Here is a 13,242-nt window from a genome sequence, read left to right on the forward strand (position 1 = left end):
TCTGGTGCTAACACCCACCCACTGCCCTGGCTGAATGGTATGTAAGGTGGTGGTGATGATGATGGTGATGATGATGATGGTTATGATGATGATGGTGATGATGATGATGTTGATGGTTATGATGATGATGGTGAGGGTGATGGTGGTGATGGTAATGGCCTACATAGGCGTACAGAGGCCCATTATCAGCAACCATCACTCCTGTGTTCCAATGGCACGTTGTGTTAGCTAATACAAGTTCATAATTTTAAAAGGCTAATTGTTCATTAGAAAACCCTTTTGCTATTGTGTTAGCACAGCTGAAAACTGTTGTACTGATTAAAGAAGCAATAAAACTGGCCTTCTTTAGACTAATTGAGTATCTGGAGCATCAGTATTTGTGGGTTCAATTACAGGCTCAAAATGGCCAGAAACAAAGACCTTTCTTCTGAAACTCATCAGTCTATTCTTGTTCTGAGAAACTAAGGCTATTCCATGTGAGAAATTGCCAAGAAACTGAAGATTTGGTACAACGCTGTATACTACTCCCTTCACAGAACAGCGCAAACTGTCTCTAACTAGAATATAAAGAGGAGTGGGAGGCCCCAGTGCACAACTGAGCAAGAGGACAAGTACATTAGAGTGACTAGTTTGAGAAACAGACACCTCACAAGGCCTCAACTTGCAGCTTCATTAAATAGTACCCGCAAAACACCAGTCTCAACATCAACAGTGAAGAGGCGACTCCGGGATGCTGGCCTTCTAGGCAGAGTTGCAAAGAAAAAGACATATCTCAGACTGGCCAATAAAAAGAACAGCTTAAGATGGGCAAAAGAACACACAGACACTGGACAGAGGAACTTTGCCTAGAAGGCCAGCATCCCGGAGTTGCCTCTTCACTGTTGACGTTAAGACTGGACAGAGGATCTCTGCCTAGAAGGCCAGTACCCCGGAGTCACTCCGAAAGGAGTTTAATGAGGTTGGAAAAATACTGTGAAAATGACGATAATGTACTTTTAGTGTTAGAGCTGTTTGAAAAGACTGCGTGAAATTTCAGCTTGACATCACCAGGTAGTATTAGTTGTTAGACCAATAATCAAATTTCAATCAATCAAATTTATTTTATATAGCCCTTCGTACATCAGCTGATATCTCAAAGTGCTGTACAGAAACCCAGCCTAAAACCCCAAACAGCAAGCAATGCAGGTGAAGAAGCACGGTGGCTAGGAAAAACTCCCTAGAAAGGCCAAAACCTAGGAAGAAACCTAGAGAGGAACCAGGCTATGTGGGGTGGCCAGTCCTCTTCTGGCTGTGCCGGGTGGAGATTATAACAAAACATGGTCAAGATGTTCAAATGTTCATAAATGACCAGCATGGTCGAATAATAATAAGGCAGAATAGTTGAAACTGGAGCAGCAGCACAGTCAGGTGGACTGGGGACAGCAAGGAGTCATCATGTCAGGTATTCCTGGGGCATGGTCCTAGGGCTCAGGTCCTCCGAGAGAGAGAAAGAAAGAGAGAATTAGAGAGAGCATATGTGGGATGGCCAGTCCTCTTCTGGCTGTGCCGGGTGGAGATTATAACAGAACATGGCCAAGATGTTCAAATGTTCATAAATGATCAGCATGGTCGAATAATAATAAGGCAGAACAGTTGAAACTGGAGCAGCAGCACAGCCAGGTGGACTGGGGACAGCAAGGAGTCATCATGTCAGGTAGTCCTGGGGCATGGTCCTAGGGCTCAGGTCCTCCGAGAGAGAGAAAGAGAGAAGGAGAGAATTAGAGAACGCACACTTAGATTCACACAGGACACCGAATAGGACAGGAGAAGTACTCCAGATATAACAAACTGACCCTAGCCCCCCGACACATAAACTACTGCAGCATAAATACTGGAGGCTGAGACAGGAGGGGTCAGGAGACACTGTGGCCCACTCCGAGGACACCCCCGGACAGGGCCAAACAGGAAGGATATAACCCCACCCACTTTGCCAAAGCACAGCCCCCACACCACTAGAGGGATATCTTCAACCACCAACTTACCATCCTGAGACAAGGCTGAGTATAGCCCACAAAGACCTCCGCCACGGCACAACTTAAGGGGGGGGGGGGGGGGGGGGGCGCCAACCCAGACAGGATGACCACATCAGTGACTCAACCCACTCAGGTGACGCACCTCCTCCAGGGACGGCATGAGAGAGCCCCAGTAAAGCCAGTGACTCAGCCCCTGTAATAGGGTTAGAGGCAGAGAATCCCAGTGGAAAGAGGGGAACCGGCCAGGCAGAGACAGCAAGGGTGGTTCGTTGCTCCAGAGCCTTTCCGTTCACCCTCCCACTCCTGGGCCAGACTACACTCAATCATATGACCCACTGAAGAGATGAGTCTTCAGTAGAGACTTAAAGGTTGAGACCGAGTTTGCGTCTCTGACATGGGTAGGCAGACCGTTCCATAAAAATGGAGCTCTATAGGAGAAAGCCCTGCCTCCAGCTGTTTGCTTAAAAATTCTAGGGACAATTAGGAGGCCTGCGTCTTGTGACCGTAGCGTACGTGTAGGTATGTACGGCAGGACCAAATCAGAGAGATAGATAGGAGCAAGCCCATGTAATGCTTTGTAGGTTAGCAGTAAAACCTTGAAATCAGCCCTTGCTTTGACAGGAAGCCAGTGTAGAGAGGCTAGCACTGGAGTAATATGATCAAATTTTTTGGTTCTAGTCAGGATTCTAGCAGCCGTATTTAGCACTAACTGAAGTTTATTTAGTGCTTTATCCGGGTAGCCGGAAAGTAGAGCATTGCAGTAGTCTAACCTGGAAGTGACAAAAGCATGGATTAATTTTTCTGCATCATTTTTGGACAGAAAGTTCCTGATTTTTTGCAATGTTACGTAGATGGAAAAAAGCTGTCCTTGAAATGGTCTTGATATGTTCTTCAAAAGAGAGATCAGGGTCCAGAGTAACGCCGAGGTCCTTCACAGTTTTATTTGAGACGACTGTACAACCATTAAGATTAATTGTCAGATTCAACAGAAGATCTCTTTGTTTCTTGGGACCTAGAACAAGCATCTCTGTTTTGTCCGAGTTTAAAAGTAGAAAGTTTGCAGCCATCCACTTCCTTATGTCTGAAACACATTCTTCTAGCAAGGGCAATTTTGGGGCTTCACCATGTTTAATTGAAATGTACAGCTGTGTGTCATCTGCATAGCAGTGAAAGTTAACATTATGTTTTCGAATAACATCCCCAAGAGGTAAAATATATAGTGAAAACAATAGTGGTCCTAAAACGGAACCTTGAGGAACACCGAAATTTACAGTTGATTTGTCAGAGGACAGACCATTCACAGAGACAAACTGATATCTTTCCGACAGATAAGATCTAAACCAGGCCAGAACTTGTCCGTGTAGACCAATTTGGGTTTCCAATCTCTCCAAAAGAATGTGGTGATCGATGGTATCAAAAGCAGCACTAAGGTCTAGGAGCACGAGGACAGATGCAGAGCCTCGGTCCGATGCCATTAAAATGTCATTTACCACCTTCACAAGTGCCGTCTCAGTGCTATGATGGGGTCTAAAACCAGACTGAAGCATTTCGTATACATTGTTTGTCTTCAGGAAGGCAGTGAGTTGTTGCGCAACAGCCTTTTCTAAAATTTTTGAGAGGAATGGAAGATTCGATATAGGCCGATAGTTTTTTATATTTTCTGGGTCAAGGTTTGGCTTTTTCAAGAGAGGCTTTATTACTGCCACTTTTAGTGAGTTTGGTACACATCCGGTGGATAGAGAGCCGTTTATTATGTTCAACATAGTAGGGCCAAGCACAGGAAGCAGCTCTTTCAGTAGTTTAGTTGGAATAGGGTCCAGTATGCAGCTTGAAGGTTTAGAGGCCATGATTATTTTCATCATTGTGTCAAGAGATATAGTACTAAAACACTTGAGTGTCTCTCTTGATCCTAGGTCCTGGCAGAGTTGTGCAGACTCAGGACAACTGAGCTTTGAAGGAATACGCAGATTTAAGGAAGAGTCCGTAATTTGCTTTCTAATAATCATAATCTTTTCCTCAAAGAAGTTCATGAATTTATCACTGCTAAAGTGAAAGTCATCCTCTCTTGGGGAATGCTGCTTTTTAGTTAGCTTTGCGACAGTATCAAAAAGGAATTTCGGATTGTTCTTATTTTCCTCAATTAAGTTAGAAAAATAGGATGATCGAGCAGCAGTAAGGGCTCTTCGGTACTGCACAGTACTGTCTTTCCAAGCTAGTCGGAAGACTTCCAGTTTGGTGTGGCGCCATTTCCGTTCCAATTTTCTGGAAGCTTGCTTCAGAGCTCGGGTATTTTCTGTGTACCAGGGAGCTAGTTTCTTATGAGAAATGTTTTTAGTTTTTAGGGGTGCAACTGCATCTAGGGTATTGCGCAAGGTTAAGTTGAGTTCCTCAGTTAGGTGGTTAACTGATTTTTGTCCTCTGGCGTCCTTGGGTAGGCAGAAGGAGTCTGGAAGGACATCAAGGAATCTTTGTGTTGTCTGTGAATTTATAGCACGACTTTTGATGATCCTTGGTTGGGGTCTGAGCAGATTATTTGTTGCAATAAGAAAGAGAGTTTTGCCCTCCTCTCTGCCAATCACAGATAGTTTTCAGGTTACCCATCTCTCCCATTAGGTCGACAGTTTCTTGCAAAATTTCTTGCTTGAGAAATGTAATTTTGCTAAGAAGCTATTTTTTTTTTTTTTTTTATCACACTAAGATACTTCTTCTTTTTTTTTTTTTACCCAGAAATGATTTGATATCGAGATAAAGAAAGACTGCATTGGATCTTTAATCCCTTCTATTATCTGCCAAAACCAGCTACATGTAATGGATGAGAATGAAGAGTCTAGTTACTGCTTTTTTTGTTGCACACTTCAATATTGAGACAGGTTTTAAAAGTCAGGCTTAGGAACAATGACTCAAGAAATTAGATTTGGTGTAACGGGGGTCGCAAGCTGTGCATGGAAACACACACACGCACGCATGCACAAACAAAGCCTCCAACCCAGACGCACCTGTGTTCTACAAGTGTGTGTGCAGCCACACACACACACACACACACACACACACACCCTTCAAAGGTCAACCCAGTCGTGTGAGCCCACCCTGACCACAACACACACATACACAACACTCAGACAGAGACAGCGTTTCAGACGGACCCAGTGACATCACGTTTTTTCCATCACCACTGGCTAAACAAGTTGGGGGAGTGAACACGTCTGATTTCAGAATGGCACCCTATAGCCTACACAAGGGCACCATCCGAGGCTCTGGTCTATAGTAGTGCACTATGTAGGGAGTAGGGCCCTGGTCTATAGTAGTGCACTATGTAGGGAGTAGGGCCCTGGTCTATAGTAGTGCACTATGTAGGGAGTAGGGCCCTGGTCTATAGTAGTGCACTATGTAGGGAGTAGGGCCCTGGTCTATAGTAGTACCACTATATAGGGAATAGGACTCGGGTCTATAGTAGTGCACTATATAGGGAATAGGGCCCTGGTCTATAGTAGTGCACTATATAGGGAATAGGGCTCTGGTCTATAGTAGTGCACTATATAGGGAATAGGGCTCTGGTCTATAGTAGTGCACTATATAGGGAATAGGGCCCTGGTCTATAGTAGTGCACTATATAGGGAATAGGGCCCTGGTCTATAGTAGTACACTATGTAGGGAATAGGGCTCTGGTCTATAGTAGTACACTATGTAGGGAGTAGGGCCCTGGTCTATAGTAGTACACTATGTAGGGAATAGGGCCCTGGTCTATAGTAGTACACTATATAGGGAATAGGGCCCTGGTCTATAGTAGTACACTATGTAGGGAGTAGGGCCCTGGTCTATAGTAGTGCACTATATAGGGAATAGGCTGTCATTTGGGATACACTCTTCTCTATCTTGGCCACTTTCTGACAAACTGTCACCTGGAACAGAGGCCTGTTCATTGTAAATGTCTCCAGCGTTTACCAGGTGTCTGCTCTTCATTGAGCCATACAGGGTAGATTATCAGACTGTCAGTGTATCTGGCAGGGTAGATTATCAGACTGTCAGTGTATCTGACAGGACCATACAGGGTAGGTTATCAGACTGTCAGTGTATCTGGCAGGGTAGATTATCAGACTGTCAGTGTATCTGGCAGGGTAGATTATCAGACTGTCAGTGTATCTGGCAGGGTAGATTATCAGACTGTCAGTGTATCCGGCAGGGTAGATTATCAGACTGTCAGTGTATCTGGCAGGGTAGATTATCAGACTGTCAGTGTATCCGGCAGGGTAGATTATCAGACTGTCAGTGTATCTGGCAGGGTAGATTATCAGACTGTCAGTGTATCTGACAGGACCATACAGGGTAGATTATCAGACTGTCAGTGTATCTGGCAGGGTAGATTATCAGACTGTCAGTGTATCTGGCAGGGTAGATTATCAGACTGTCAGTGTATCTGACAGGACCATACAGGGTAGATTATCAGACTGTCAGTGTATCTGGCAGGGTAGATTATCAGACTGTCAGTGTATCTGACAGGGTAGATTATCAGACTGTCAGTGTATCTGACAGGACCATACAGGGTAGATTGTCAGACTGTCAGTGTATCTGACAGGACCATACAGGGTAGATTATCAGACTGTCAGTGTATCTGACAGGGTAGATTATCAGACTGTCAGTGTTTCTGCCAGGACTATACAGGGTAGATTATCAGACTGTCAGTGTATCTGACAGGACCATACAGGGTAGATTATCAGACTGTCAGTGTATCTGGCAGGGTAGATTATCAGACTGTCAGTGTATCTGGCAGGGTAGATTATCAGACTGTCAGTGTATCTGACAGGACCATACAGGTTAGATTATCAGACTGTCAGTGTATCTGACAGGACCATACAGGGTAGATTATCAGACTGTCAGTGTATCTGGCAGGGTAGATTATCAGACTGTCAGTGTTTCTGCCAGGACTATACAGGGTAGATTATCAGACTGTCAGTGTATCTGATGGCCATACAGGGTAGATTATCAGACTGTCAGTGTATCTGATGGCCATACAGGGTAGATTATCAGACTGTCAGTGTATCTGACAGGGTAGATTATCAGACTGTCAGTGTATCTGGCAGGGTAGATTATCAGACTGTCAGTGTATCTGATGGCCATACAGGGTAGATTATCAGACTGTCAGTGTATCTGACAGGGTAGATTATCAGACTGTCAGTGTATCTGGCAGGGTAGATTATCAGACTGTCAGTGTATCTGACAGGACCATACAGGGTAGATTATCAGACTGTCAGTGTATCTGACAGGGTAGATTATCAGACTGTCAGTGTAACTGACAGGACCATACAGGGTAGATTATCAGATTGTCAGTGTATCTGACAGGACCATACAGGGTAGATTATCAGACTGTCAGTGTAACTGACAGGACCATACAGGGTAGATTATCAGACTGTCAGTGTATCTGATGACCATACAGGGTAGATTATCAGACTGTCAGTGTATCTGACAGGACCATACAGGGTAGATTATCAGACTGTCAGTGTAACTGACAGGACCATACAGGGTAGATTATCAGACTGTCAGTGTATCTGATGACCATACAGGGTAGATTATCAGACTGTCAGTGTATCTGACAGGACCATACAGGGTAGATTATCAGACACTCAGTGTATCTGACAGGACCATACAGGGTAGATTATCCGACTGTCAGTGCATCTGATGACCATACAGGGTAGATTATCAGACTGTCAGTGTATCTGACAGGGTAGATTATCAGACTGTCAGTGCATCTGACAGGGTAGATTATCAGACTGTCAGTGTAACTGATGGCCATACAGGGTAGATTATCAGACTGTCAGTGTATCTGACAGGACCATACAGGTTAGATTATCAGACTGTCAGTGTATCTGACAGGACCATACAGGGTAGATTATCAGACTGTCAGTGTATCTGACAGGACCATACAGAGTAGATTATCAGACTGTCAGTGTATCTGACAGGGTAGATTATCAGACTGTCAGTGTATCTGACAGGGTAGATTATCAGACTGTCAGTGTAACTGACAGGACCATACAGGGTAGATTATCAGACTGTCAGTGTATCTGACAGGGTAGATTATCAGACTGTCAGTGTAACAGACAGGACCATACAGGGTAGATTATCAGACTGTCAGTGCATCTGACAGGGTAGATTATCAGACTGTCAGTGTAACTGACAGGACCATACAGGGTAGATTATCAGACTGTCAGTGTATCTGATGACCATACAGGGTAGATTATCAGACTGTCAGTGTATCTGACAGGACCATACAGGGTAGATTATCAGACACTCAGTGTATCTGACAGGACCATACAGGGTAGATTATCAGACTGTCAGTGCATCTGATGACCATACAGGGTAGATTATCAGACTGTCAGTGTATCTGACAGGGTAGATTATCAGACTGTCAGTGCATCTGACAGGGTAGATTATCAGACTGTCAGTGTAACTGACAGGACCATACAGGGTAGATTATCAGACTGTCAGTGTATCTGACAGGACCATACAGGGTAGATTATCAGACTGTCAGTGTATCTGACAAGACCATACAGGGTAGATTATCAGACTGTCAGTGTATCTGACAGGGTAGATTATCAGACTGTCAGTGTATCTGACAGGACCATACAGGGTAGATTATCAGACTGTCAGTGTATCTGACAGGACCATACAGGGTAGATTATCAGACTGTCAGTGTTTCTGATGACCATACTGGGTAGATTATCAGACTGTCAGTGTATCTGACAGGGTAGATTATCAGACTGTCAGTGTAACTGATGACCATACAGGGTAGATTATCAGACTGTCAGTGTATCTGACAGGACCATACAGGGTAGATTATCAGACACTCAGTGTATCTGACAGGACCATACAGGGTAGATTATCAGACTGTCAGTGCATCTGATGACCATACAGGGTAGATTATCAGACTGTCAGTGTATCTGACAGGGTAGATTATCAGACTGTCAGTGTATCTGATGGCCATACAGGGTAGATTATCAGACTGTCAGTGTATCTGACAGGACCATACAGGGTAGATTATCAGACTGTCAGTGTATCTGACAGGGTAGATTATCAGACTGTCAGTGTATCTGACAGGGTAGATTATCAGACTGTCAGTGTATCTGACAGGGTAGATTATCAGACTGTCAGTGTATCTGACAGGGTAGATTATCAGACTGTCAGTGTATCTGACAGGACCATACAGGGTAGATTATCAGACTGTCAGTGTATCTGACAGGACCATACAGGGTAGATTATCAGACTGTCAGTGTATCTGACAGGGTAGATTATCAGACTGTCAGTGTATCTGACAGGGTAGATTATCAGACTGTCAGTGTATCTGACAGGGTAGATTATCAGACTGTCAGTGTATCTGACAGGGTAGATTATCAGACTGTCAGTGTATCTGACAGGGTAGATTATCAGACTGTCAGTGTATCTGACAGGACCATACAGGGTAGATTATCAGACTGTCAGTGTATCTGACAGGACCATACAGAGTAGATTATCAGACTGTCAGTGTATCTGACAGGGTAGATTATCAGACTGTCAGTGTATCTGACAGGGTAGATTATCAGACTGTCAGTGTATCTGACAGGGTAGATTATCAGACTGTCAGTGTATCTGACAGGGTAGATTATCAGACTGTCAGTGTATCTGACAGGACCATACAGGTTAGATTATCAGACTCAGGTTTCATAGACACTACAGATGTGCTGCTCACCGTATCTGGCAGGACTGCACCAGATTATTCTATGATTTACTCTCAAATGGCACCCTATTCCCTAAATAGTGCACAACTTTCTTTAAGTAGTGCAATCAATAGGGAATACGGTGCCATTTGAGAGACATCAGAGAGATGGTGTGGGAGAGGAGTAGGGGGGCATTTGGGACAGCAGAGAGATGGTGTTGGAGAGGAGTAGGGGGGTATTTGGGAGACAGCAGAGAGATGGTGTGGGAGAGGAGTAGGGGGGCATTTGAGAGGCATCAGAGAGATGGTGTGGGAGAGGAGTAGGGGGCATTTGGGACAGCAGAGAGATGGTGTGGGAGAGGAGTAGGGGGGTATTTGGGAGACATCAGAGAGATGGTGTGGGAGAGGAGTAGGGGGCATTTGGGACAGCAGAGAGATGGTGTGGGAGAGGAGTAGGGGGCATTTGGGACAGCAGAGAGATGGTGTGGGAGAGGAGTAGGGGGGCATTTGGGACAGCAGAGAGATGGTGTGGGAGAGGAGTAGAATGACAGAGTCAACAGAGAAAGGAGAGATCTGATCTGAACAGGTAAACAGAGGTAAACAGTCGGGTGCCCCCGGGCTCACGGGGGGGAGGGGGGAGTTTAGTTCAACTGTTTTACCTCATCAGAAAACAGAATTATAAACTGAATTACAAACTGAATTATAGACTGAATTATAAACTGAATTATAGACTGAATTATAGACGGAGTTACAGACGGAATTATAAACTGAATTACAGACCGAATTATAAACTGAATTATAGACTGAATTATAAACTGAATTATAGACTGAATTATAAACTGAATTACAGACTGAATTATAAACTGAATTATATACTGAATTATAGACGGAGTTACAGACGGAATTATAAACTGAATTACAGACCGAATTATAAACTGAATTATAGACTGAATTATAAACTGAATTACAGACTGAATTATAAACTGAATTACAGACCGAATTATAAACTCAATTATAGACTGAATTATAAACTCAATTATAGACTGAATTAAAGACTCTCCTCTCCTCTCCTCTCCTCTCCTCTCCTCTCCTCTCCTCTCCTCTCCTCTCCTCTCCTCTCCTCTCCTCTCCTCTCATCTCCTCTCCTCTCCTCTCCTCTCCTCTCTTCTCCTCTCCTCTCCATCTCCTCTCCTCTCCTCACCTCTCCTCCCCTCCTCTCCACCTCCTCTCCTCTCCTCTCACCTCCTCTTCTCTCCTCTCCCCTCCTCCCCATCTCCTCTCCCCGCCTCTCCTCCTACCTCCTCTCCTCTCCCATCTCATCTACTCCACTCTCCTCCCCCTCTCCCCTCCTTCCCCTCTATCCTCTTCTCCTCTCTTCTCCTCTCCTATCCCCCCTCTCCCCTCCTCTCCTCTCTTCTCCTCTCCTCTCCACCTCTCTTCACCTCTCTCCCCACTTCTCTTCCCCATCTCTCCTCCCTACCTCCTCTCCTCCCCTCCTCTCCCCTCCCCTCTCTCCCCTCCTCTCCCCTCTTTGCCTCCCCATCTCCTCTCCCCTCCACTTCTCCTCTACCCTCTCCTCCCCCTTCTTTCCTCCCCACCTCCTCTCATCTCCTCACCCCTCTCCTCCACTCTTCTCTCTCCCCTCCCCTCCCCTCCCCTCCCCTTTTCCTTCCTTCCTTCCCCTCCCATCCCCTCCTCACCCCAACCTATGACAAGTCTCACAGTAACTTTGAAAGCCAGACTATAGCTAAAAATCTCAGGGCTAAGAAGTATTCAAATGACCCTACCTGAACACACAATGCTTTGCAAAGAGGGCTGCCTTGACAATGGCAGCACTAACCTTTCCAATCGCGCTCATGCAAATTACCTCATCCTACTGGCCCGGAGACAGACAGGCTCTGAGCATGCCAGGGCAAACGTTGTGGAACGTTCCCATAGAATGCCTCATCAATGGCATCCTATTCTCTATAGTGCACTACATTAGACCAGAGCCCAATGGCATCCTATTCTCTACAGTGCACTATATTAGACCAGAGCCCAATGGCACCCTATTCTCTATAGTGCACTACATTAGACCAGAGCCCAATGGCACCCTATTCTCTACAGTGCACTACTTTAGACCAGAGCCCAATTTCACCCTATTCCCTATTATAGTGCACTTTAGACTAGAGCCCTATGGCGCCCTATTCCCTATATAGCACACTACTTTAGACCAGAGCCCTATGGCACCCTATTCCCTATATATAGTGCACTACTTTAGGCCAGAGCCCTATGGCACCCTATTCCCTATATATAGTGCACTACTTTAGACCAGAGCCCTATGGCACCCTATTCCCTATATATAGTGCACTACTTTAGACCAGAGCCCTATGGCACCCTATTCCCTATATAGCGCACTACTTTTGTACAGGGCCCATGGGGTGCGATTTGGGACACAGGCTTAGAACTATACCACATAGAATAAACTTGGCAAGTTAACATGTAAAATAAGGAATTCGGTCAGTTCTAGTCATGACTTTTCTATCTGCAGAGGTCCTAATGTGGTGGATTTAACACCAGGTATGTGACCCGCTGGAGCTGAGGGAGTTACCTCGGAAGTGTGTGTGTCTGTCTGTCTGTCTGTGTGCCTGCCTGCCTGTCTGTCTGTCTGTGTGTGTCTGTCTGTCTGTGCGCGCGCGTGTGTGCGTGTGTGTGTGTTAGTCAGGACTTCATCAAGATGTAGTTTTTAATACTGCCCTCTAGGGAGAAGAAAAACACCAGACTTTAACTTTGGCCAATAGAAAGCCATGCCTGAGTGTCTCACAGCAGGTGGCACTCAGGTGTGTGTGCTGCAGGGAAATGCATCCAGGCAACAGGTACCTTAAGATGAACTAACTAGCTAACTGTAAGTCTGGATAAGCATCTGCTTGATGACTCAAATGTTAATGTATTGTAGGCACAGTATGAGTCATACACTATGAAACGTTTTTTAAAAATGTTTTATTCATTTACATAATTCGGATGCGTTTTGTTTAATTAACATGATCAGAATAACACTTTTTATGTTGGAATCTAAGCAAAATAAAAGGTAATAAAAGCCTAATAAAGGGTAATCGTGTTTAATTAGATTTGTTTAAAAAAAAAGTTTGCTTGTGTCAAACAATCTAACCCTAACCATGATAGTGTTTTAAAGATGTTAGCTCCCTGAGTAATTTCAGGGCTAATGAGTACCTGCCTATAACCTCTACTATAAAACGATGTAACGTTTCACTACGTGCGCGGTCTCCACGCCGCGTGCAAAGTTCTGTTCAGTGTGTTGACCCCATCACGCGAGGATGAGTGACCGGGGACAATAGTGTGTTTTTAGGGGTGACGGTAATTGTAAGTGACCGAGACAACACGATAGCGTATCGGGAAGAACAATAAACTATGAGAACACACATTCATACACGTAAGTGTGACCATCGGACTCCTCTCCTCTAGGCCACACTGAAGAGACGGGCCTGAGATTAGATCATGGTTATGTGGGTTTACAAACAAAAAAAACTTGACTTCTAGTTTTGTGTT

Source organism: Oncorhynchus mykiss, unplaced genomic scaffold (genome assembly GCF_013265735.2).
Source record: "Oncorhynchus mykiss isolate Arlee unplaced genomic scaffold, USDA_OmykA_1.1 un_scaffold_232, whole genome shotgun sequence".
Lineage (NCBI taxonomy): Eukaryota > Metazoa > Chordata > Actinopteri > Salmoniformes > Salmonidae > Oncorhynchus > Oncorhynchus mykiss.